Source organism: Amblyraja radiata, chromosome 34 (genome assembly GCF_010909765.2).
Source record: "Amblyraja radiata isolate CabotCenter1 chromosome 34, sAmbRad1.1.pri, whole genome shotgun sequence".
Classification (NCBI taxonomy): Eukaryota; Metazoa; Chordata; class Chondrichthyes; order Rajiformes; family Rajidae; genus Amblyraja; species Amblyraja radiata.
The window spans coordinates 11,221,962-11,246,325 of NC_045989.1; the positions used below are offsets into that span (position 1 = coordinate 11,221,962).

General features: G+C 42.8%; 1 long non-coding RNA gene across 1 annotated transcript; it reads right to left on the reverse strand.

Moving 5' to 3' along the window:
• Positions 1-5,717: 5,717 nt before the first annotated feature.
• On the reverse strand, positions 5,718-18,923 carry LOC116991713. Its single transcript, XR_004416880.1, has 3 exons — positions 18,913-18,923; positions 9,289-9,291; positions 5,718-5,753 (listed from the first exon to the last, which is right to left on the reverse strand). It is a non-coding gene; the product is annotated as an uncharacterized LOC116991713 (long non-coding RNA).
• Positions 18,924-24,364: the final 5,441 nt, after the last annotated feature.

Consider the following 24,364-nt stretch of genomic DNA (forward strand, 5'->3'; position numbering starts at 1 on the left):
GAATTGCAGAAATGATGTAAAAACGATAGTTACAATAGAAGGGTATTGACTGAAATTGCCTCAGAGCAAGGGGCTTGGATGAGAGGAGTAAGTCGTAAAATACATTCAAGAGGATTTTCTAAAGGAGAGTCCTATGAGGTAAGGGGCTATGCTTGACCCAATCTTATGGAATGAGAACGGAAAATGATATGAAATGGCAATGGAGGAACCCTTTGAGAACTGCCTTTGTTCCTTTGCCAAAGTTCCTTTGAGAACTTTCATTAACTTCAAGGTTGTTATTGAAAAATATAAAGTTAGTCCTTGAGTTAGGGAAATGCAGATTTTGATTGTGTAAGGTAAGAACTGGGAGAGATAGACTAGAGCAGCTGCATGGGGGGGGGGGGGGGGGGAACAACATCTGATACGTGGGTGGCATTTATAAATGAGATGGTAGAAGTTCAGATTCAGCATGTTTCTATAAAGGTAAGAGGCAAAGATGGTAGGTGTAGGGAATCATAGTTATCAAGGATATTGAAGGTTTAATCAGAGAAAAGAAGGAAGAGTATATCAGGTGTAGGAAATTGTATTGTGCAAGTTACTTGAGATTTATAGGTGATTCCGGAGTAAATTTAAGAAGGAAATTATGGGATGGAAAAGGGACAATGAAATGGAAATAGGATTAATAAGGTCCCTAAAACCTTTTATGAGTATATTGGAAGCAAAATGGTAACTAAGGAAGAAATCAGGGATGGGTTAATTGTTAAATGGTACTTTATTATCACATGCACCTAAACACACATACAATTCAGTGACAATTCTACTATACATTAGGCAGAGGGCAATCTGCGTGGTGTCAGGAACGAGCAAGATCATAAATCAATACTTCTCATTGGTATTCACCAGGGAAAAGGAGACTGGGGAATTAAGGAAGCGGTATTCTGGAGGAAGAAGAAAGTTTTAGAAGTATTGAAGCATTTTGGATTGGATACATCTACAGGCCTGATGGGATCTATCCCAGGCTTTTAATAGAAGCAAGGAGATTGCTGGGGGTCTGATAAGATTTTTTTTGTATCTTCATTGAGCATGGAATAAAGCTAATGTCCCCTTGTTCAAAAAAGAAAGTAGGGATAGGCCTGGAAATTACAAGGCAGTGAGCCTTACATCTGTGATTGAGAAGTTGTTGGAAAGTTTCTGAGGAGCAGAATTTATTTTCACTTGCAAAGACAGGGACTGATTAGGAGACAGCATGGTTTTGTGCCAGGGAAACCATGTCTCACAAATTGAGCATATTTGAGAGGGTGAAGAGGAAAATAGACAAAGGCAGAGAGGTGAATGTAGTTCACAAGAGCTTTAAGGCTTTTGAAGTCCTGCATGGTAGGCTGGTCCAGAAGGTTAAGGCACACAGGATGGAGGTATGTTGGTGGACTTGATCCAAAATTGTCTGGGTGATGGGAGGCAGAAGGTAGTGGCGTGATTAGTGAGTTTGTTGATGATTGGAAAATTAGTGGAGTCATAAATTGTGTCATTAAGTATGTATATACAGCTGGACATAGATCAGCTGGAAAATTGGGTGGAGTGGTAGCAGATAGAATTTAATCCAGATAAGTGTGAGGTCAATTGTAGGATGTATAAAATAAATGGTAGGGCTCTTAGGAACATAGATTTACAGAGATCTTGAGGCGCATGTTCATAGCTCCCTGAAAATGGTAGCATAAGTGGATAGGGTAGTTTGGTATGCTTTCTTTCATAGGCTGAGGCATGAAGAGTTGGGATGTCATGTTGTAATTGTATAAAGCACCAGTTAGACCATAAATTGGGTATTATGTACAGTTCTGGATGCTACACTACAGGAAGGATGGGGTAGAAATAAACATACTGGTGAAGGGATGCATTAGTAATTAACCTGGAATAGAGAGCTGTAATTGCAAGGGAAGATTGGATAAGCTGGTTTTATTCACATGCGATAAACACATAAGGAAATAAGCAGATGACCAAATGCTCACACACTTGTAAAATCAGATTTTAAGTAGCATGTTAAAAGAGGAAAGTAAAAACTGGTGAGGCAGAGACATTTAGAGAGAATATTCCAGAGCTGACAGTTCAAGTATCTGGAGGTGTTGGTGGAGAGAGAAAATGGGCCAATTAAGGGGCTGGAATTAGAGGAGTGCAAAGATTTAGGGGATTGCAAGACTGTGGGACATTACAAAAAAGTGAGCAATGAGCTCATGGAGAGTTGGAACTGTGAGCAAGAATTTTGAAATGAAGGCATTGCTCAACTAGGAGCCAAGGTCGGTCAGTGTGAATAAGGAGGTAGTTGGCTTGATAAATGACCTAAACTTACCCACGCAACAGTCACGACTATATGGTGCCAATTGCTGTGCGTGCAAAACTGTTTGGGAGGTTTCCCAAGAAATGTTACCGTAAGTCAAGTCCTTTCAGAGTAGGACACAAATGGAACTAAAACAAGGCACACAGCAATGAAACAGAAATGTGTTTCAATAGAAAAGTATATCACAGTGTAACAGAGTTTTATTGGCATTAAAACTTCACTGGCATCAAACATGTATTTACATTGTTGGCAACAACATTTTACTGGCACCAAAACTTAATTGCCTGTAAAAGAAGGTAATTGAAAAGCTAAAAAATGTAACCAATTTTCCAGTGTTTAGAAGATTCCAATAAAAATGGGATAACATCAGGTTCCATCTAATATCATACCAGATGCCATAAATTACTTGTCAAGGCAGAGCCAGAAAGAAAGTAATTTATGTGGAAAACCATCCCAAGTGGTTTCGCAGAAGTGTATGCAACAAAAAAAAAAAACATCGATAAAGGAGATCCTTTACCAATTGTTCTGTCATTGAGAAATAGATGCTAGACTCCAGTCTGTATGGTGAACCTGCTGTTTTGGATATCATCATATAAAAGAAGTATTTCTGAGGGCAGATAAATGTAAGAAACAATCTCCCATATACGATTTTGGAAAACCATCAAGGATGCCAATAGGAAATTCTGGACCAATCCCGAGTCCTTGGATAACCATGCATTGATGGTGACGAAGTGTACATGCTTAATGGGCTACAAATTGAAGTGGAGCGGTATATCGCAGGTAACAATGCGTTCCATGTCTCACCTTGATGAGTTCTGCATTCTATGCTTGCTTTGAACAGAAGGTCAGTGGAATGACGTTATCTACCCTGACAGCCTCAGCTGCAAAGTATACCAACAGTTGGTGTCGCAGATGTCAGATCGGCCTACCTGGGAGTGAACTCAGTCAGCAATTGGCCCAGATGGAATTCCCTGCTGTATCGCCAAGACCTATGCTGAGCAGCTGGCAGGAGTTTACACTGGCATCTTTAATCTCACCATGCTCTATTCTGAATTTCCCACCTGCTTTATGAAGTAACATCCTGGTGCCAAAGAAAAGCAAGGTAGAATGCCTTAATGATTACGGTGGCTCTGACATCCACCATCATGAAGAGCATCAAGGTCATATAATAAGCCCTACCAGATATCCTTGATCCATTGCAGTTTGCCTAGTGGAACAGGTTCATACAGATGGCATCTACCTGGCCCCCACACTCATTGCTGGAACATCTGGATAATAAGGAAGAAAGGTCTCGACCCAAAACGTCGCCCCTTCCTTCTCTCCAGAGATGCTACCTCACCCGCTGAGTTACTCCAGCATTTTGTGTCTAGCTTGCGTAAGACTATTGATTGATATAGCTTCACCTTCATCACCATAATTCCAATCAAACTCATCTCCAAACTTTTGGACCTAGAGGTCATTCCCCTCTGCATTCCTCAACCTCCTGACCCGCAGACCACAATCGGTGAGGAAATACAACAAAACATCCTCCATGATAATTCCCAACACTAGTGCCCGCAAGGATGCATTCTCAGTCTCATGCAATATTCCATTTACACTCATAACTATGTGGCTGATTTCTGCAGATATCACCAGCATATTCTTTTGAATTGCAGATGTCGGCTACTCCTCGTGAGGAGGAGTGGAGTCTGTAGCAACAGCATGATGGACAGCGGGCGAGTCTCGGCTTCTGGACAAAGACATTGCCTGATCTCCCCCGCCGCGCGATATTCACCCTTTGAACGACAGTTATTTGCATGTTACTTGGCACTCCTTGCTACCGAACACCTTATGGCGGGTGGGATAGTGGTTATGCGCCCTCTCTTACCTATTATCACCTGGGTTAAGTCTGCCAATATCTCCCATAAGGAGGAACACGCACAGCTCTCCTCTATTCTAAAATGGAAATGGTACATCTCTGATAGGGCTGAGAGAGGCCCTGACAGTGTTAGCCGTCTGCATGAGGAGGTCATGGCTCTCCCTTTGTCCGATGACAATACTCCAGTCCAACTATACACCGAATCCTGGGCAGTTGCCAACGGTATGGCTGTGTGGATGACACAGTGTCAGTCCCAGGGGTGGGGAATACATGGTCTGCACCAGCTAATGGCCGTGTATGGCACCACATGGGAGATTCAGTCTGAAAACAAGTCCCACTTTACCGGTCACAAAGTATAACAGTGGGCAGTTGATGATGAGGTGCAGTGAACCCTCCACATCTCGTATTACTCGCAAGCAGCAGGGCTGGTGGAGCGTATGAATAGTCTACTTAAAAAGCAGATATGTACACTAACCTCCTCCCATACGCTCAAGGGGTGGGCCCTTGTGTTGCAGCAAGCAGTAAACACTTGAACCAACGGCCTTTGGCAGGGGGAAACACCCATGAGCCAACATCTGGCTGTTGCAGTCGAGCCAGATGACGCCACACCGACGAAAGAAGATCAGGAAGACGCCTGGAAGGTGTGGGTTTCGGTCCCCGGTGGGGGACCCCCTCGCAAGGGGGAAGTTATTGCTGCAGCACAGGGCAATACGCAATTGCTTTTGGTGACCGGGAAGGATAAACCTAGATGTCTACCTTTACAACACTTAACCAGGCGAGAGTGAGCCAGCTCCGTCTTCTCTTTACAGAACAATCATGAGGCACATCATGTGTATCGGACGATGGCACGGGCTGATACTTCTGGCAGTGCTGGCTGCTGCATCACCTGTCTGCACGGAATCAAACACCTATCTCTCGCTCCTGCATGCGTACCTACGTAAACTGAGTTTGTGCGCATGTCCCACATCACAGACAACAGGACCACTCTCAGGCTAGTAGTTGCAGGGCAGGCTATCCAAGCCCTGAGTGCTGAAATGGTGGCAATACGAACTGATCTTGGGGCATATGCCATGGCTGGTGACTGGGCTTGTTTTGGTGGCGGCATAATATTCTGCAATTGTGTGCTTCCTTACTGCCGTGTGAGTAGTGCCAAGAGAGTGAAGGGATGGTATTGAGCCTGTGGGCCGAATGTAATGGGATTTGGGGTGTATGTGGTTAAGGTGAAGTGAAATTGTGTTCAAAACACAACTTTGCATGCTTGGGCTGATTAAAAGGGGCCAGTAAATCATGGGGATGCTTGCAAGGCCATTGAGATAATATTTGCTTTCACAGAGACATCTGAAACTAGCTCAGTGTCTGATAGAACACATAACTCACGCCTTTATGGCATGGATAGGTAGTTTGACATAATCATCTCACATTCATAGAGATATAATTATTATACTGTACTTGTGATTATTATTGTTTGTATAATCATTAACATGTAGTTAGATGGACGCTAATGTAGACGGATGACTCCAAGAGTTGGAGTGCAGTGTGAGGGTTGAACTAACAATTTCAGCTAAAATGTGAAATGGAGTTATCAGCCTAATTAGCAGCCATACATCCCACGGTCTACGAAAACAAGTTTATCTCCTCGCACCTGCGATCAGTGCATGGGAAAGGCTGCGTTGGCGAACAAAACACAGCAATGTTTGAGTAGATGTTCCCAAACAATGTCTAGTTGAGCTGAGCAAAACAACAGCAATAGTTGGGTAGATCACCTGTGCCCCCTGCCGCAAGTAGCGCAGAAACGTTGCAGACAAGGGGGGGCTTATGATTGGGTCGGGGAGGGGGCAGTGGTGCGGTCTGCTCTGATAAGAAATGCCATAAAGATTGGTGTTGGGCGCCCTTTTGGGGAGAGAACCTCAGCCTTGGACTGTGTGGCGAACAGTGCCAGGTGATCTTGAACGAAACATCCCGTGGCGTGCTTTGCTGTGTACTCGGGGTTTGCGAGTGCGTTCAGGGATATTCGGGGATACGCGAGTGTATGTGCCTTATTTAGGAGTGTAATAAAATACTGAGTGAAACAAAATTGTTATCTGAATCCAGTGATTTATCAAACGCAACGCGTGTCAGGGAGGACCAGTGTGATGGATTGATATGACATTGGTGAGGCAAAGCGTATTGGATAGTGGAGAGTCTAATTGGCAAAGGAATAAAAGAGTCCTGTAAGTGGTTACAAGACTAAACCCCCAAATTGTTGTTTCATAGTCCAGCTGAGACTTGAGAAATACTGTGATCTCAAGAAGCTCTGACTTTTTAAATATTCGTTTACATGATTTGAATGTAGCCGACAAGGTTAGCATTTATAGTCCAACCCTAATTGCCGTTCAGGAGGTGGTGTTGAGCCATCTTCTTTGACTGCTGCAGTCTTCCTAGTAAATGTACACTTGTAGTGCGGATGGGGAGAACGTTTCGGGATATCGATATAGTGATGCTTTCCCCAATTAATCTTAATAACTTCTACAGATGCACTGTAGAAAACATCCTATTGGGTGCTTCCCAACTTGTTTTAGCAAATGCTCTGCCCAAGACCGCAAGAAACTGCAGAGAGTTGTCAAGAGTGTTTTATTGTCACATGTCCCAATAGTACAATGAAATGAGAAAAAAAATTCAGTGTATACGCATAACAAACAAACAAACAATAATAAGTGTATGTAGTTCAGAGCTTATGAGGTTGTAGTGTTTAATAGCCTAATGGCTGTAGGGAAGAAGCTGTTCCTGAACCTGGACGTTACAGTTTTCAGGTTCCTGTACCTTCTTCCAGGTGGCAGGGGTGAAATGAATGTGTGGCCAGGGTGGTGTGAGGGTCTTTGATGATGCAGTCCAGTCGATTTCACAAACCAGCCTTCCCTACATTGACTCCATCTATACTTGATGCTGCCTGGGCAAAGTGGCCAACATAATCAAGGACTTCAGTCATTTCCTCTTCTCCCTTTGTTTGTCCAGCAGAGAATACAAAATCTTAAAAGCAAGTACCATCAGATTCAGGAACAGCTTCTTCCCCACTGTTATCAGACTATCACCAACCTCTCATAAGCTAGCCCCGAGCTCTCAACCTATCTAATTGCAACCCTTGCACCTTTTCTTTTGTCTGCATTCTCACTGTAGCTGTGGCTATATTCTACACTCTGGTTATTACCCACTTCGGACTACTTGTAACCAAAGATCTTAGAGCGGAGCTCTAAGATCTTTGCTTGTAACTGCACAGATTGATTGTACTCCATGTAATGTTTTGACTGGATAGCACACAAACTGGGTTTTTCCCACTGTGTCTTGGTTTACATGACAATAATAATCCAATACCAATATTAATGATGAAGGAATGGTAATATGTTTCCAAGTCAGGATTATGTACGACTGGAGTGGATCCTGCATGTTGCAGTGTTTTCCGGTACCTGTGGCGCTGTTGAGCATGACAGTTCCGTTTGGTGCATGCATTATTTTTGTACCCAAAAATATTTGTTGCAGCTTTGTGTTTTGTCCTCTCTTCTTGCTGCCTCTGACAGTTTTCTCACCCTCCTTTTGAAACAGATGGCTCCTTGCAGGATTTTGTTGACACTGCTCTGCAACTTTTCAAATTATTCCTTCATTAATCAGCTCTGACATTGGTTGTAGGTAACTTGACCAAAGTCACAGACAAGGTCAATATCTCTTCAGCAAAAGAAAAGCCACCAGAAAAACTCAGTAGGTCAGACAGTATGTGCCAGACCTAATGCAAGGTCTAAATGTGAAAGACGATTATCCCTTAGCCTCCACAAATGTTGGATGACCTGCTGAGTTCTTCTAGCAACTTGATTTTTTACTCTTGAGTTACAACATCTGCCACGTCTAGTGTCTCAATTTATCGTCTTTCACCACTATGCCCATGTTATGCAAACACATGCCACAGATGCACCATTCATAAACATACACAGAGGAAAACACAAAATGCAATATTTGCATTCACACCATATACACACATATAAACACAAAACACATATAGACACAAAACACAAACATATCGCACAATTCAGAAACAAGTTACATAGAAAAGGACATATACACAAACCGCACATATACAAATGTACATAAAATAATCACAATTATGCAGAGAAGAACACAAATACACAAGCCACTTACAAGCACAAATGCACAAAACGTGCACAGAAAATGCACAAACACACACTTCCTGCATGAGCCACTGGTTATTGATCAACAGCCAAAACATTGACCAATATTTCACCTCCCGAGCTCAAGGACGCTGAGGCCAATTATAAGTTTTATCTCAGGTTGTAGCTATGCAAAGCAGGCACGCATCTGATTAATGGCTGCTTTACAAATGCTGATCTGCTAATTGGTTGTTTAAATAGGTCAGCTGAACACCTCATTACCTCCCAGCTGCTAGAGTCACAAGGTCTGTAAACGTTCACCCATCTGCTCCACACTATCCTATTACTGCAAAGGCTTCAGAATACATTAGTTTGTGAACGACATCATGCTTTGCAGAAGATGACTGTTTATTGACAAGTGATTTGCGTGGAATTTTGGATTGAAGGGCCGTTTTGATTTATATTCCCAAATTGCAGCCCCTGCACTCAAGGGAGTAATGACCCAAGACTCTGCCAATGTGATAAGAAAGCAGCACCAGGCCAACGAGAAAAGACTTAATCGCCTTTCCCATGATCCAAAGTTGAACCAGTGTAATTCCAAAAATGTAGAAAACCTTTCCTGATCATCTACTCGAATGCAGAAGTATTTTAACCACAATTATGGAAATCTGTTAAGGTACCGTATCTCCTTCAATAAAGTACCATTATTGTTCCTGGTGAAAGTCAGGCTTTACAGAAAGGAATGTTTACTGCATTTAGGCTCTAATGACATGGCTGTGCCACTGAACTTAATGACAATCAGATGCTTGCAAGAGAGCTGGAGTTGCCCTCATTAAAAGCACATGAGTAGCTTAACCCTTTCACTGACTAACCACATAGACACAGGCTAAGTGTTTGGATAAAATAATTATGTTCAAGGTTATGTAAGTTGTTAACAGTGGTGTGTGATAAGGCTGAAGAAGGTGACAAGAAGGTGATTGATGGATGACCATCTTCTTAAGTAGTCCTTTGGGTTGATGGTGACTTACTTCCACAAGGATTCAGTGGACAGGTGAGGTGGGCTGGTGCAACGATGGGAGGCTTTGCCACAGGTGGGGATATTTGTGAATATCATCCACACTTTTGTTTCAGAGTCAAGAAATGCCCAATGATTCCTCGATTCTCTTTTTATTGTGAGCAACATGGGACAGACTGCAACAAGTCGCTGGAAATGTTACATCTTTTTAAGGAGATTTTGTGAACACTCTTGAAGCATTTTCTTTAACTGCCTGCCAAACTCTTTTTGCAATGGAGCTCTGAATACAGTTCCTGATTTCCGAGTTGGGCATGTAGACGATGTGACACACCCACCAGACTGGTTGACCATGACTAGAACATCTGTGCTGGGGATGATGGCTTGGGGGAGGTTACTGATGTTAGTTCACATATTGTTCCAATTAGACAATAGGTGCAGGAGTAGGCCATTCGGCCCTTCGAGCCAGCACCGCCATTCAATAGTACAGGCACAATAGTACCCCGTTCCTGCCTTCATGCCATTTCCCTTGACTCTGCTATTTTTAAGAGCTCTATCTAACTCTCTCTTGAAAGCATCCAGAGAATTGTCCTCCACTGCCTTCTGAGGCAGAGAATTCCCCAGATTCACAACTCTCTGCGAAAGTTTTTCCTCATCTCCGTTCTCAATGGCCTACCCCTTTTTCTTATCTGTGGCTCCGGTTCTGGTCTCCCCCAACATCCGGAACATATTTCCTTCCTCTAGCATGTCCAAACCCTTAACGTTTCAATAAGATCCCCTCTCATCCTTCTAAATTCCAGAGTATACAAGCCCAGCTGCTCCATTCTATCAACATATGACAGTCCTCATTCCAGGAATTAACTTACGTTGCACTCCCTCAATAGCAAATAGCTTCCTCAAATTTGGAGACCAATACTGCACACAATATTCCAGGTGTGGTCTCACTAGGGCCCTGTACAACTGCAGAAGGACCTCTTTGCTCCTATACTCAACTCATCTTGTTATGAAGGCCAACATGCCATTCGCTTTCTTCACTGCCTGCTGTACCTGCATGAGTTGATAGGTTTTATTTGGCAAGGTTGTTGGAGTTTCTTAATGATTTGAGGTGCTTGCTTCAGAATGTTCATATCTCTGGACCTCCTAAAAGCACTGAGAGAGTTTGAAAATCTCTGCTGCTTGGCAGACCGTGAGCTTGGTGGTGCATTTGTAATCTTAATTGAGAAGCACCTGTCTCCCCAGTTGACCGAAGGCTATGTTGCTGAGGTGGACGTTAATTTATTCATCAATGTCAACTCGTGCAAGAAATGGCTGTCAAGATATGGAAATTTGTTTTCCGTAATCTAGTCATGGATGTTGACAATTGGTCATACATCACGGAAACAGGCCCTTCGGTCCATATTTGCCTGTGCTGATCAAGATGCCCTATCTACGCATGCCATCTGCCTGCATTTGGTCCATCTATACATACATAACAAAAACTCTGATCTTGTCCTCTTCCGGTTTTGCTTTTTTTTCTGTTTGCGCAAGAACGGTGCACAATAACACTACGATTTATCGCCACCTTGCTCACCATTCTCCTGTGCTACAAGGGCAACAAGTTCTGTTCCGATCGATGGCGTATTTTAAAAGTTATTTTAAGGTTTAAAAATCTTAAAATCCGCACATGCACAGATTGGTCTCCTCTCCTAACAGTCGCCGTCACGCAGATTGGTCTCCCATGAAGAGGAGGAGGAGGGAGTGCTGGGGGATGAGAGGAAATGAGCTGCACCTGCGCAGTTGGGGGCTATGTGTGAGTGGTGGAATATTGCGTTGGGGGAACGGGCTGCGTTTGGGGAACGGGTGAGTGGTGGAATATTGCGTTGGGGGAGCAGACCCAACGGTTCTGCACTTAGTCTATCATCCCTCTAAACCTATGCATGTGCCTGTCCAAAAGGTTTTTAAATGTTCTAGTGGGGTGACGGGGAGGCATGGTGAGAACCTATGTTTTCTGGATATTTGGTGTATGGCCCATTCCTTTGTACTGTTCAGTGGAGGAGTTAATGATGACTTAGAGCTCAGTCTATGAGTGCTTGTGTATGCAGATGTCTGTACATTGTGATAAATGGTTGGTAGATCTTGACTCGATACCTAAAGTTGGAGATTTCAATATTCATATTGTCGTGTTGTAAGCTACCGAACTAGGAACTGTCGTGATTGTACTAGAAATTAGGGACTGAAGAAGGGTCTCGACCAGCACTGTCACTTATCCATGTTCTCCAGAGTTGCTGCCTGACTGGCTGTGGATAGGAGTGCACTGCAGTGGTGACGGAGTGGGCTGCTGGAGGCCCTGCAACAGCTTGGGGTTTGACCAGACACGGCTTACAATGGTGGAGCAGCAGCGGCAGAGGACACCACGGCTATGCTTGCCAGGCATATACTGCAACATTGCCAGGACAATGGGCCTTCATGGTAATTTGGGAGTTGCAATTCTGGTGGTATCGTATAGCCAGTTAAAAAGGCTGATAAGAAACGAGGAGCAATGAAACAGCCTCTCTTGACCTCAGTCTGCACTGAGACCTGACATCAGCATATTCTTTATGAACATGACTTGCATGTCATCCCATAGCAGGTCAGGATGGAAACAAATTTCCAAGGGCAGCTCCATTAGTGAAATTTTCTTCATGAACCGATGATGTCAATAACATTTTTTTGCATGATGAGAAAAGACCATTTTCAGTGTTGCATTACTGCAAATCTGAGTTAGATAACTATTGTCATCATATCTCAACTGGGATAAGTACCATTCGAAGATAAAAGGGTAAATCTACTAATATTTTCACCCTTCGCTATCCTGCTAGTAGATGCGCAGGTAGGGGAAGGAAATGAGAGGTCAATAGTCAATAGTCAGATTTATTCGTCACATACACAATAAAGTGCAGTGAAACGAACTTGCCAGCAGCGGTACAATAAAAAAGAACACACAATACACAATAAAAATTTAACACAAACATCCACCACAGCATTCATCACTGGTGGAAGGCACAAGGTTTAGTCAGTCCTCCATTTTCCCCCGCTGCGAGCGACCAAATGTGCAGACAAGGTAAGTCCTGAATCGGTGCTTCCCTACCGGAAACCGCAGCTTCAAGACGGCCACAGGCCGGCGGTCGAAAATCTAAGACCCCGCTGCGCCCTGGTTAGAAGCACAGCGGCTTCAAAAGATGTAGGCCGCGGGCCGGCGGTCAGAGCTCTTCTCCAGGGATCCCCAGAGAGGCAGTTTAGAAACTGCGGTCTGTGACAGGTGATATTAGATATGCTGTCCATTAATTGCAGGTTTCCCTATTTTCAATTGAAGTAAAAAACAGTTCAAAGTATAACCCTCCTTGTGTGCAAGTGTCAGATGAACCTGGAATTAGATTTGGCAGTGATATCTTGTAAAACATTTATTTCCACAATACCTTTGTTCTCAGGACATCCCAGAGCTGTTAACAGCATGTCATGTTTTTTCCCCAAGTGTAGTCTCATTGGTAATGTAGAAACAAGGCTACCAATTTCTGCACAACGGGCTTCCACAAGCAGCAGTATTACAGTATAATATTCAAAAAGCAAAGTGCTGGATGAACTCAGCAGGCTGGGCAGCATTTATGGAGGGAAATGAGCAGACAGTGTTTTGGGTTGGGGCTTCAAGCCTGATGGAATAGAGAGGAGAACATTTGAAGTGGAGGGGTGGGGCAAGAACATATCTGTCCATATTCACATGTACAGCCTGGCCTCTGAGGTCTCCCAACACTGTTTTTGGCTCAAAATTCTAGTATCTTCAGTCATTTGTGTCCCTAATATTATTATGATGTACTATTTTATTTGTCACTGCTGTTTTCAGATTAATGTTGTCAAGTGTACTTCAAAGAACTCATGTGAAATTCCTATAGATATGACTGCCTTTCAGATTAGATGTTTGGCATCTCAGATGGATGTAAAGATTACAAAGAATTATTTTAAAGAGCAAGGACATTATCCATAGTGATGTGGTCAATACTTGCAGGCAACATCACTGAAAAACAAATTAGCTGTTGTCAAATTCTGATGAACGGTCTTTGTAATGAATTTTTTTTCTCTGTTTCTCCCTTGAAGCTAGCATTTTGTGATCCTATTTCAAATTTCCAGCATCTGCATTTATATGAGGCCTGCTTTGTTAAACTACCATCCATGAGGTCTTGTTGGTTGGTTGTCACATTTCTTATTTAACAAGATTGACTGCGCTTCAAATATATTAATGCTTGTGAAAGACGCAGTAGAAATGCAAAACTTTGTTATAATTAACTGCAACTTTCATGAGAGTCGTCATGACACTTGGATTCTCAAGTATGCATTAAGTGGTCACACTTTTTTCTTGGACAAATGTCCTTTTGGATAATGAATATCATTAGGATCTCGCAACATTTGTTTTCCATTAGCGAATTTATGAGCTTCTCCATTGTGTAAACCTTAACACCAATAACCCATAAAATTCCATCACATCATCCTATCCTTTTTACCCGCAATGATTTTGGATAAGCAGTTGAATAAATCCCTGCTTCATTTACTTTGATGGCTTGCTTCAACATTTCTGCATTTTCTGATGAATGGTACCTTGCTAAAGGAACATAAACCACGTTAAATACACTTCCCCGTGGGGGGCTCTACTCAGCAGTTATAAATGGTGTGGAGACCACCTTGAAATTTCTTGCAGTGTCATGATATTTCCTTCAGCATTGTTCCAGCCTGCCAGCCTCCTCTTTTGGTAAGCTTGCTTTCCTGAATCAAATGACCTAACTCCTGAATTAATTGGAACTCTCTTTCCACGGCAGCTATAAAGTGTATATACGCTAGTTGGTCTCCCTGAGGACTGTGCCTTTAAAACATCATGAATCCTTCTCTTACTGCTGTGCAGTACATTTTTTGAGAGATGTGCAAAATTGGATGAAATCCCACTTTGGTGTTTGTTTCTGAGCATAAACCACCCAAACACTGTTTCAAATTGGATTTAGGCCAATTTTGTGATTTTTAAAAATATTGTTTTTGTTTCTTTTACATGGGACTCAATTGGGAGTTAGTATGAAATGTAACCATGTTTAAAGAACCAAAAATGGATGCTCTCCAGATTTTAGGCACATGTGCTTCAGCATTTATAGACATTATTTTTGTGTCCTGTATTGATTGCATGTCCTTTCTTTGAGATGCTTTTTTTGGAGAAGGATGGGGGATTCCAGTCATGCTGTGCCTTGAAATCAATGGTGCTGAATATCAAAGCAGTGTCTATTCAGCAGCAAATCTGACTTCACCTGTTTTGTGACACTGCCCAAGTCAAATGTCATCCCATTATTTCAGGGAGGATTGCCACTATTGGCTGGTCATTTACCAGGAACATCCATCACATGACCTCCCACCTTAAATCATCCCGCTCTTAACGCTATTGGTTTAATCATCTTCTCAAAGCCAATAGGAATGCAGGCTGACTTTATTAGCCAATTGGATTCCCCTTGATTGTTAATGAGTTGCCCATCGCCAGCAACCTTCGAACCAAATAGAAGTTTTCAAAGAAAATGAAAACAACAGTTTTTGTTCAATAATCCTGTTGTTTTTTTTTGCCCGTTTTTTGTTTCTGGCAATGTTCATGTGTTTAATCTTCAATTCTTGGAAACTCCAGGATAATCTTGGAGTATTGGCAACTTAATTCAGAGGTGTGCCAATTTTTCCATCAGTCTCCACTTTGCAGAAAATGACTTGCAGTTCACTGACGCATGCCAAAGAATAAATTGAATTTGTAGACCCCATTATGCCACTGTCAAATCCAAATGTCTTCAAATTAATTATTTCATTTTTTTCCAACCCCTAATTGCTTTCGATCTGGGTATTTGATCGGATGTTTCATAGGGCATTTAAGAGCCAACCGCATCATTATCTCTTTGCCAATTCCAAGCTATGTGCCATTAAGCAAGGACTGAATTAGCACAAACCACCGACTCACTAAAACTATTGCATGATGAACTTAATGACCTGGCATTGCTGCTGATCCTAATGCATCCACTGGTATGTACAGTTTGATTACTGATGAACAAATACAATTTGTTAAATCAGCAGTCCAGTTGATGCACAAGAGCAACTTCGAGTGGTGCCACTTGTAGATAGGGTGGTGAGGAAGACTTTTGGCATGCTGACCTTCCTCAGTCAGGAAACCCAGTATTAAAATTGGGAAGTTATGTTTACAAGATGTTGATGAGACCATACTTAGGATATTGGGATAAAGTTTTTGTCACCCTGCTACAGGAAAGATGCCATTACGCTGAAAAGAGGTGCAGAAAAATTAATGAGGATGGTTCTGGGATTTGAGAGTGAGCTATAGGGAGAGGCAGGCTAAGATTTTATTCCGTGGAGCTGAAGGCTGAGCAGTGATCTTATGGAGATGTGTGAAAACATGAGGTGAATAGATGAGGTGAATGCACGGAGTATTTTTACAAGGTTGAGGGAATCAATAAGTAGAGGGTATATGTTTGAGGTGAGAGGGGAAAGCTTTAATAGGAAACCGGAGTGGCAGTTTTTTAACACAGACAGTTTTGGATTATGGATCAAGCTGCCAGTTGAAGCAGGTACAACAACGACATTGAAAAGACCATTTGTGAAGGTACATGGGCAGGAATGATTTATAACTGTGCTGAATGGCCAGTTTCTCTGCTGTATTACTATGAGTGCGATGGGGACCATTGCCCAAGCCGCAATGAGATGGGCAGAGCATTGCATACATTGAATAAAAGTGAAAAAACGTTGCAAAGCAAGTTCAAGTGTCTGGAGTGTCTGGTGTCTATTATGCAGAAAGCTGCTGAGGTAAACTCTGGGGAGATGTGGTGCCAAGTTGGACTGGGGAGTTGCCACTCTAGCCGTTCCAATTACAACCACACCCAGGCTGGGACTGCAAGGGACACGGCTCTTCAGCAGACACTGCTACTGAACAGACGTTTGGGCTATGTTCATTGTAGTGTTTGCCTTAAAGGATCCATTACAGTAGACTTAAAGAAGATGCTTCCACTTTGGATGGTGTGTGGGGAGTGGTGGAATATTCCAATGAGGATGGTGCAGGAGGTGAATAAAAATAAACTTTAATAATATAAATTTTAATAATTTTACAATAATACATGATTTGCGCTCTAGATATGTTCTGAGAAAATTGAGCGCTAAACGTGACAGTGTTACATGGGTCATTGTGACATAGCATAAATGGAGATGTGACCCTGGGAAGTTAATTTTAACTTCCTTATTGTTTACTGCTGCTAACTCTATACGCTTTTCCACAATGTTTACTGCTGATGTTTACCCGTTTATTCCATCTCCATTCATGGCTCCAGAATAAAATGTGTTGTGAACCAAAGGACACCCGATTCCCTGACCGGAGCTTTGATTCCCCCCCCCCCCCCCGCAGAGTTATTGCGTTAGATTTAGAATCCAATGTCACATGAATGTGATTCCAGCATGACTGGAGTCTTTTTACAAATCAAGGTTGCTTTTGGAAAGGTCTACCCGCTTCTTACAGGCAGACGGATTCTGGGAGCAAGTTGGATTGAACTTTTTCTCTGCTTTGTTGTAGTGTGAGTGAGAGATAGAAAGGGGGAACAGGAGGGAGTCAACTGGATTCAAGGATGAGTTCCAGAGGAAGGTTGCAGTCTTTCTTGGGCTCTTTACACTCCTTGTTAGACAAATGAAGAAGAAGTCCTCGAGATCAACTGTCACCTATATTAAGGTGTTGACATCTGAAGGAAGGTTGAGCAGATTAGGCCTATATTCAAGTTTAGAAGAATGAGAGATGATCATATTGAAACATACAAGATTTTGAAGAGAATTGACAGGGTGAATGTTGAGAAGTTGTATTCTATTTCTGAGTCTTGTATGTGTTACCAATCCTGTGATTCTGACTCCCACTTTGTCAATATTGCCTTTCTTTAGTTATCTCGGCACATTTGCTATCATTGCCGTCCCTATACTCCCATCGAAGATCGAAAACAATAAAGTCATTCGGGTACAAAGGTAATGATACATTAATTGCTTTGTTATGCTGAAACCAATGGTACAGTCTGGCATAGTGTGGTATTTAACAAGAAGATGACCATTTAAATCTAGAGAAACTGAAATTGCATGCATTCTTTAAAGCTCCTCTTAACACCCATATACAGTATCTCCATGGTTTTATTGAATATGAGATATTAACCGAGGAGTCAGCCAATGTTCGATGTTGTACATTGTTAAATAAACTAAACTGAACTGCTTGAATCTCTCAAGCAATGGCTATGTGAATTGTATTCCGTTACTGAACTCTAGTTCTGGTATTCCAAGCATTTCAAAGATGCACGATAATTCTTCAAATAATGTCATACAAATACGCATATGTCTGGCTTCGATCCAATTTAAATATGCATTGAAAAGGATGAGGAAATTGTCATTTTTTGTTTGACAAAAGTTTACATGGCTTCATTGGAATGTTGAATTGACCACTTTCATGGTGATATTGTGTTTTGGGTGGTACACAAAAATGCTGGAGAAACTCAGCGGGTGCAGCAGCATCTATGGAGCGAAGTTTTGGGTGATTTGGTCTGCAATGCTGGCAAATTCTGCACATGGAGCCATTTCTTCCAAATTCTTAGCAATATTTGGCCACAGTCAGTCACAATTGGTTGGTTTCATGTTGATGATTAATTGAATACAAGATACAACAAGGTAACAGGCCATTCCACACCACCCATCAATCGCCAGTTCACATTAATTCTATGTTCAAAAGGGAACTGCAGATGCTGGAATATCGAAGGTACACAAAATTGCTGGGGAAACTCAAACTCCGACCTCTCTGTCCTGGGTCTCCTCCATTGCCAGAGTGAGCAACAGCGGAAATTGGAGGAACAGCACCTCATATTCCGTCTGGGGTCCTTGCGTCCTTATGGCATTAACATTGAATTCTCCCAATTTGGCTAGCCCGTGCTGTCTCCTCCCCTTCCTTAACCCTCTAGCTGTCTCCTCCCACCCTCCCATCCGCCCGCCCTCGGGCTCCTCCTCCTCCTCCCTTTTTCCTTCTTTCTTTCCCCACCCCCCATCAGTCTGAAGAAGGGTTTCGGCCCGAAACGTCGCCTATTTCCTTCGCTCCATAGATGCTGCTGCACCCGCTGAGTTTCCCCAGCAATTTTGTGTACCACCCACATTAATTCTATGTTTCCCACTTGCTCATCCACTCCGACACACCAGGGGCAATTTACAGAGAGGCCAATTAACCTACAAGTCCAAAGGTCTTTAGGATGTGGAAGAAAACCACATGGTCACACAGACAGCACCCAAGGTCAAGATCAAACCTGAGGCTTTGGCAACGTGAGGCAGCAGCTGAGCCACCGTGAGGCCAGTTTATCTTGCATGTATTTTGGTCATGATCAGTTTTTTGACGATTTTTCAAAACTACAATTTGTTCATTTCAAATAACTTGTTTCCTTGATAATTCAAAACTTCCGTTGCAGAATGGTTGCAAACCTTTATTTGGACATCACGCTGCTTTACTCTGAGCGTGAGTGCGTAGGCTTGCTTCAGGATAAAGCAATTATTGATAATAAGTTTCGACAAGGTGGAATTTATTAAATGCTTCCAAGAAAACTTCCTTAATCAATATGTCGAGGGGACGCAACACTACCTCCTGTTTGGGAACGAGATTGGGCAAGTGACTCAGTAAAGAAACACTTTGGGACCAGTGACCATAATTCTGCAAGTTTTAAACCAGTTACAAAGATAGTACGGGCCTACAAGTTAAGGTCCTATATTGGGGCAAGCCCAATTTGGGAGGTATTTGGCAGGTACTTGCAAAGATTACTTGGGAGAGTCTGTTTGCAGGCAAGTGGATGGCTGGCAATCGGGACCCTTTCAAAAGTGAGATAGCAAGAGTACAGAGGCAGCATATTCCTATTTGGGTGAAGGGCAAGGCTATCAATTTAGGGAATCCTGGTTGATGAAAGATGTTAACACTTTGGTCAGGAAAATAGGAGGCATATGTCAAATCCAGCTACAGGTATAAGAAGTACAGGAGTATGCTTAAGAAGGCAATAAGGAGGGCAGAAAGAGGGCATGAAATGGAGCTGGCAGACAAGGTAAAGAAAAATCCTAAGAGATTCCACAGGCATATCACGCAAAAGTGCAGCCGGGGCAAGAATGGTGTCCCTTAAAGGTCAGATTGGTTGTCTTTGTGGAGAGATGGGGGAGATACTGAATAACAACTTTTCATACTTCAAATCATGCAAGATAAAAAATTGAGGAATAGCAGTTGTAATATACGAATTGCCAAAATAGGGAATGGGGGTTTAAACGCACAATAAAATGGATACGTTTCTTGGGCCTGACCAAGTGCATCTTAAGACCTTGTGACAAGTTAGGGAGGACATTGCAGTGTTTGATGTTTCTGAGCCTTCCTGGAGTTAAGAAAGATGAGGGGGGGGGGGGGGGATGGGGGGGCGATGGGGGGCGATCTAATTGAAGCCTACAGAATAATGAAAGGCTGAGATAAAGTGGATGTACAGAGGATGTTTCCAGTAGTGGGAGAGTCTAGGACCAGAGGGCACAGCTTCAGAATAAAAGGATATACCTAGAATTAAGATAAATAAGATTTTTTTTTTTACCAGAGGTTGGTGAATACCCAATACCCATCATTGGGTATTTTTAAAGTGGAGATTGATAGGTCCTTGATTAATAAGGGCGTCAAAAGTTACAGGGAGAAGGCAGGAGAATGGGGTTGAGAGGGGAAAATGGATCAGCCATGATCGAATGGTGGAGCAGATTCGATGGGCCAAATGGCCTAATTCTCCTTATTCTTATCATCTTGTGTTGGTATTTGGTAACTCGCCGCTTTGCTCTTAAGACAATTTGCTTGGATTTGAATCTCCCCGCAGTACAAGGAAGTAGAGGCAAGGTTGCGCCGTGTGTTGGAAGGAACTGCAGATGCTGCTTTAACCCGAAGATAGACACAAAAAAACTGGAGCACTTCATCGGGTCAAGCAGCATCTCTGGAGAAAATGTATAGGTGACGTTTCGGCTCGAGAGTTTCAGGTCTGAAGAAGGGTCTCCCAACCCGAAACGTCACCTATTTATTCTCTCCAGAATTCTCTGGCGGGTTAAAGCAGCATCTGCAGTTCCTTCCAACACACGGCGCAACCTTGCCTCTACTTCCTTGTACTGCGGGGAGATTCAAATCCAAGCAAATTGTCTTAAGAGCAAATTGGCGAGTTGCTTTTCGAGACCCTTCTTCCCGCACCCCAGAGAGCATTGTAATCACCACGAGCACCCCACCCCCACCCTTCCCTTCCTCCACACCCCAAGCCCCCTTTAATACCTATTACTCACCTTATGTCCCCTCTGTCAAGCTTCCGGGTTTACCGTTCGCAGGAGTTCCCACGGTACCCGCAAGAGTCATTACGGATATCGCACGGGTATCGCACTGGCATCTGCTTCATACAATGTTGCAACGCTCACCAAAAAGTGCTCAAGTCACTCTTGGAGAAATTCAAAAATGTTTGAATTTTCTCCCGACCTTACAAAGTTATACGATAGCGCCACGGAGGTCCTCGGTGGTCCACGAATGCCGTACTGTTATCGCAGGAGGTTCCCACGATGTCAAACTCTTGTTAGGTCTTGGGTCAGGTCGCACCGTGAGAAAGCCCTTTCAGGGTTCTGTGCTGGGCCCATTACTGTTTGTAATCTACATCAAGATTTGGATGAGAATATACAGGGCAAGTTTGCTGATGATACAAACGTTAGTGGTTTTTCAGATAGTGAAGATGGTTGTGAACAATTGCAGCAGGATCTGGATCGATTGGCCAGGTGGGTGGAGGAATGGTTGATGGGACTTAATACAGAGAAATGTGAGGTGTTGCATTTTGGGATGTCGAACAAGGGCAGGACCGTGACAGTAAATGGTAGGCTTCTGGGTAGTGTTGTGGAGCAGACGGATCTAGGAGTAAAGGTGCATGGTTCCTTGAAGGTCGAGTTGCAGGTAGATAAGGTGGCCAAAAAGACTTTTGGCACTTTGGCTTTCATCAGTCAGAGTATTGAGTATAGACGTTGGGAGGTCATGTTACAGTTGTATAAGATGTTGGTGAGACGGCATTTAGAATATTGTGTTCAGTTCTGGGCACCATGTTATAGGAAAGATATTGTCAAGCTTAAAAGGGTTCAGAAAAGATTTACGAGGATGTTTCCAGGACTAGAGGGTGTGAGCTAAAGGGAGAGGTTGAGTAGGCTGGGTCTCTATTCCATGGAGTGCAGGAGGATGAGGGGAGATCTTATAGAGGTATACAAAATCATGAGAGGAATAGATCGGGTAGATGCAAGAGTCTTTTGCACAGAGTAGGGGAATCGAGGACCAGAGGACATAGGTTCAAAGTGAAGGAGAAAAGATTTAATAGAAGTCTGAGGGGTAATATTTCACAAAAAGGGTGGTAGGTGTATGGAACAAGCTGCCAGAGGAGGTAGTTGAGGCAGGGACCATCGTTTAAGAAACCGTTCAACAGGTACAATGGATAGGACAAGTTTGGAGGGATATGGACCAAGCGCTGGCAAGTGGGGCTGGTGTAGCTGGGACATTGTTGGCCAGTGTGGGCGAGTTGGGCCGAAGGGCCTGTTTCCACATTGCATCACTTTATGACTTTCTTGAAACTGGACACCATCCAGGACAAAACGGCTTGCTTGAATGACTTTCAGTTTTATTACCCTGAATATTCTCAGTCCAGCACCAATTTACTGTTATTCAACAAAGGTTCTTCAACAACATCATCCAAACTATGAGCTCCAGCACAAAGGCTGAGGATAGTAGGCTCCCTTCATGTCATAAAACATCCTGACTTTCTCAAAATATCATTATCTCTTCATCGTTGTTGGGGTCTAAATCCTGGAACACCCTGCACAGCTGTATCACCACCTCACGGACCATAATAATTCATGGCAGCTACCAGCACCTGCTCATGAAAAATAAGGACGGGCAATGAGAATTGCTGGTGACAATAATTTCCAACAATAATAAACCAACATGTCCTTATGCCTGCTTTCTCTCCCTGCTGGATCCTACTGGAATAGAACATGGAACATAGGAAATAGATGCAGAAGTAGGCCATTCGGCCCTTCAAGCCTGCACAGCCACTAAATATGATCATGGCTGATCATCCGAAATCAGTACCCCGTTACTGCTTACTCCCCATATCCCTTGATTCCATTAGCCCTAAGAGCTAAATCTAACTATTTCCGTTAGCCCTAAGCGCTAAATCTAACTCATTCTGTAACCCTAAGAGCAAAATCTAACTCGGAATGCTTGTCTGTGAGTCGGGCAATGAAATAACAGTAGACTAGACCCTGCAGAGAGGGAGAAAGTGCAGCAAAATTAATTATCAAGAAATATAAACATTAGAAATCTTAAACGACTGACAGGAAACATTGTGTAAATTAAAAATGGTATTGCGTGTTAAAGCAACGTTGTTTGCTTCACAAAGCACAGGATGGGACTTACTATTTTTTCCTGATTTTATAATGGAGGTCCGTTGCTTCTGGAAGTGGTATAGTGACGCAATTAAATATTTTCTGCATCAACTGTGCAGCAAACAATTCCTGACCTCTGATATGCCTTTCCTTGTTTTCCTACAACTTTGCAATATTAAAGAGATGGGTGTCTGAAACTGGGAACTGGAGCTGGTGCAGAGGGAGTTTAGGAAAAAGGAGGCAGAACATGAATCCGTGAAAATGAGCTCGAGGGAAAAAAAGGGGGCGAAGGAGACAGAAGGAATAGGAAAGGAGAGGGAGAGTATGGGGGGGGGGGGGGAGAGACAAGTAGGGAGGAAGGAATAGAAAATAAGAGAGGGAGGGAAACATGGAAATGGGAATAAGGAAAGGAGGTTGAGAGTTTTTCCTTGACATTACTTTCTCTTGTTCTACTTGGAGCTTGGTGCAGTCGTTGTATTCAATATTAAACTGCATCTCCAATGAGATAACCCAGGTATTTCATAGAAACAACTATCACATAACCAAGTTACAAAAGGGAATATTGCGGCTAGGTAGGCAGAAGTTAAGGAGCTTTTTAAAATAGGGGAGAACATTTCCCTATAACCCTACAATTTTTTAATGTTCAATATGATCTCATTTCCTCTAGATTCAATCTGCATTAACTGTCTCCAAACATTAGACAGAATGTCAAATCTTTGTCTGAAGAAGGGTCTCGACCCAAAATGTTACCCATTCCTTCTCTCCAGAGATGCTGTCTGACCCGCTGAGTTACTCCAGCATTTTGTGTCTACCTATGTCAAATCCTTGGGTTTATACAGCTGGAGGGTGAACACAGAGATTACAGGGGGTTCAGAAATAAATATGAGTGCCTTCAGAAATAAAAGGCAAATACCTAGGAATGGAATTGGACTGGATGATATTGGTAGTCAACATAAAGCCAAAACTAAAAATTTGAAGAAACGAGAAATTTTATTGCAATGGTTCTAAGAAAGACGGATTTCAGTCATTGGATTAAACTGTTAATAGCTGGAACTGTTCTTGGAGGAATGTAGATTGACAGAGATGTACAAAACCTTGATGATTGTTGATAAGGTCAGAGGAATAAAAGCTGATCCCATTAGCGGATAGTTCAATGACCAGGGAGTGCAGAATTAAATTGACAGGCAAACAATTCAGTGGTGAGGTGTGGAAAATCTTTGATGTCTGGAGGTACGGTGACACAGGTTTAACCTGGTATTCCATAGGGAATTTGCAGGAAAGTAGACTATTATCTGAATGGTGGCTGATTAGGAAAAGGGGAGATGCAACGAGACCTGGGTGTCATGGTACACCAGTCATTGAAAGTAGGAATGCAGGTGCAGCAGGCAGTGAAGAAAGCAAATGGTATGTTAGCATTCATAGCAAAAGGATTTGAGTATAAGAGCAGGGAGGTTCTACTTCAGTTGTACAGGGTCTTGGTGAGACCACACCTGGAGTATTGCGTACAGTTTTGGTCTCCTAATCTGAGGAAAGACATTCTTGCCATTGCGGGAGTACAGAGA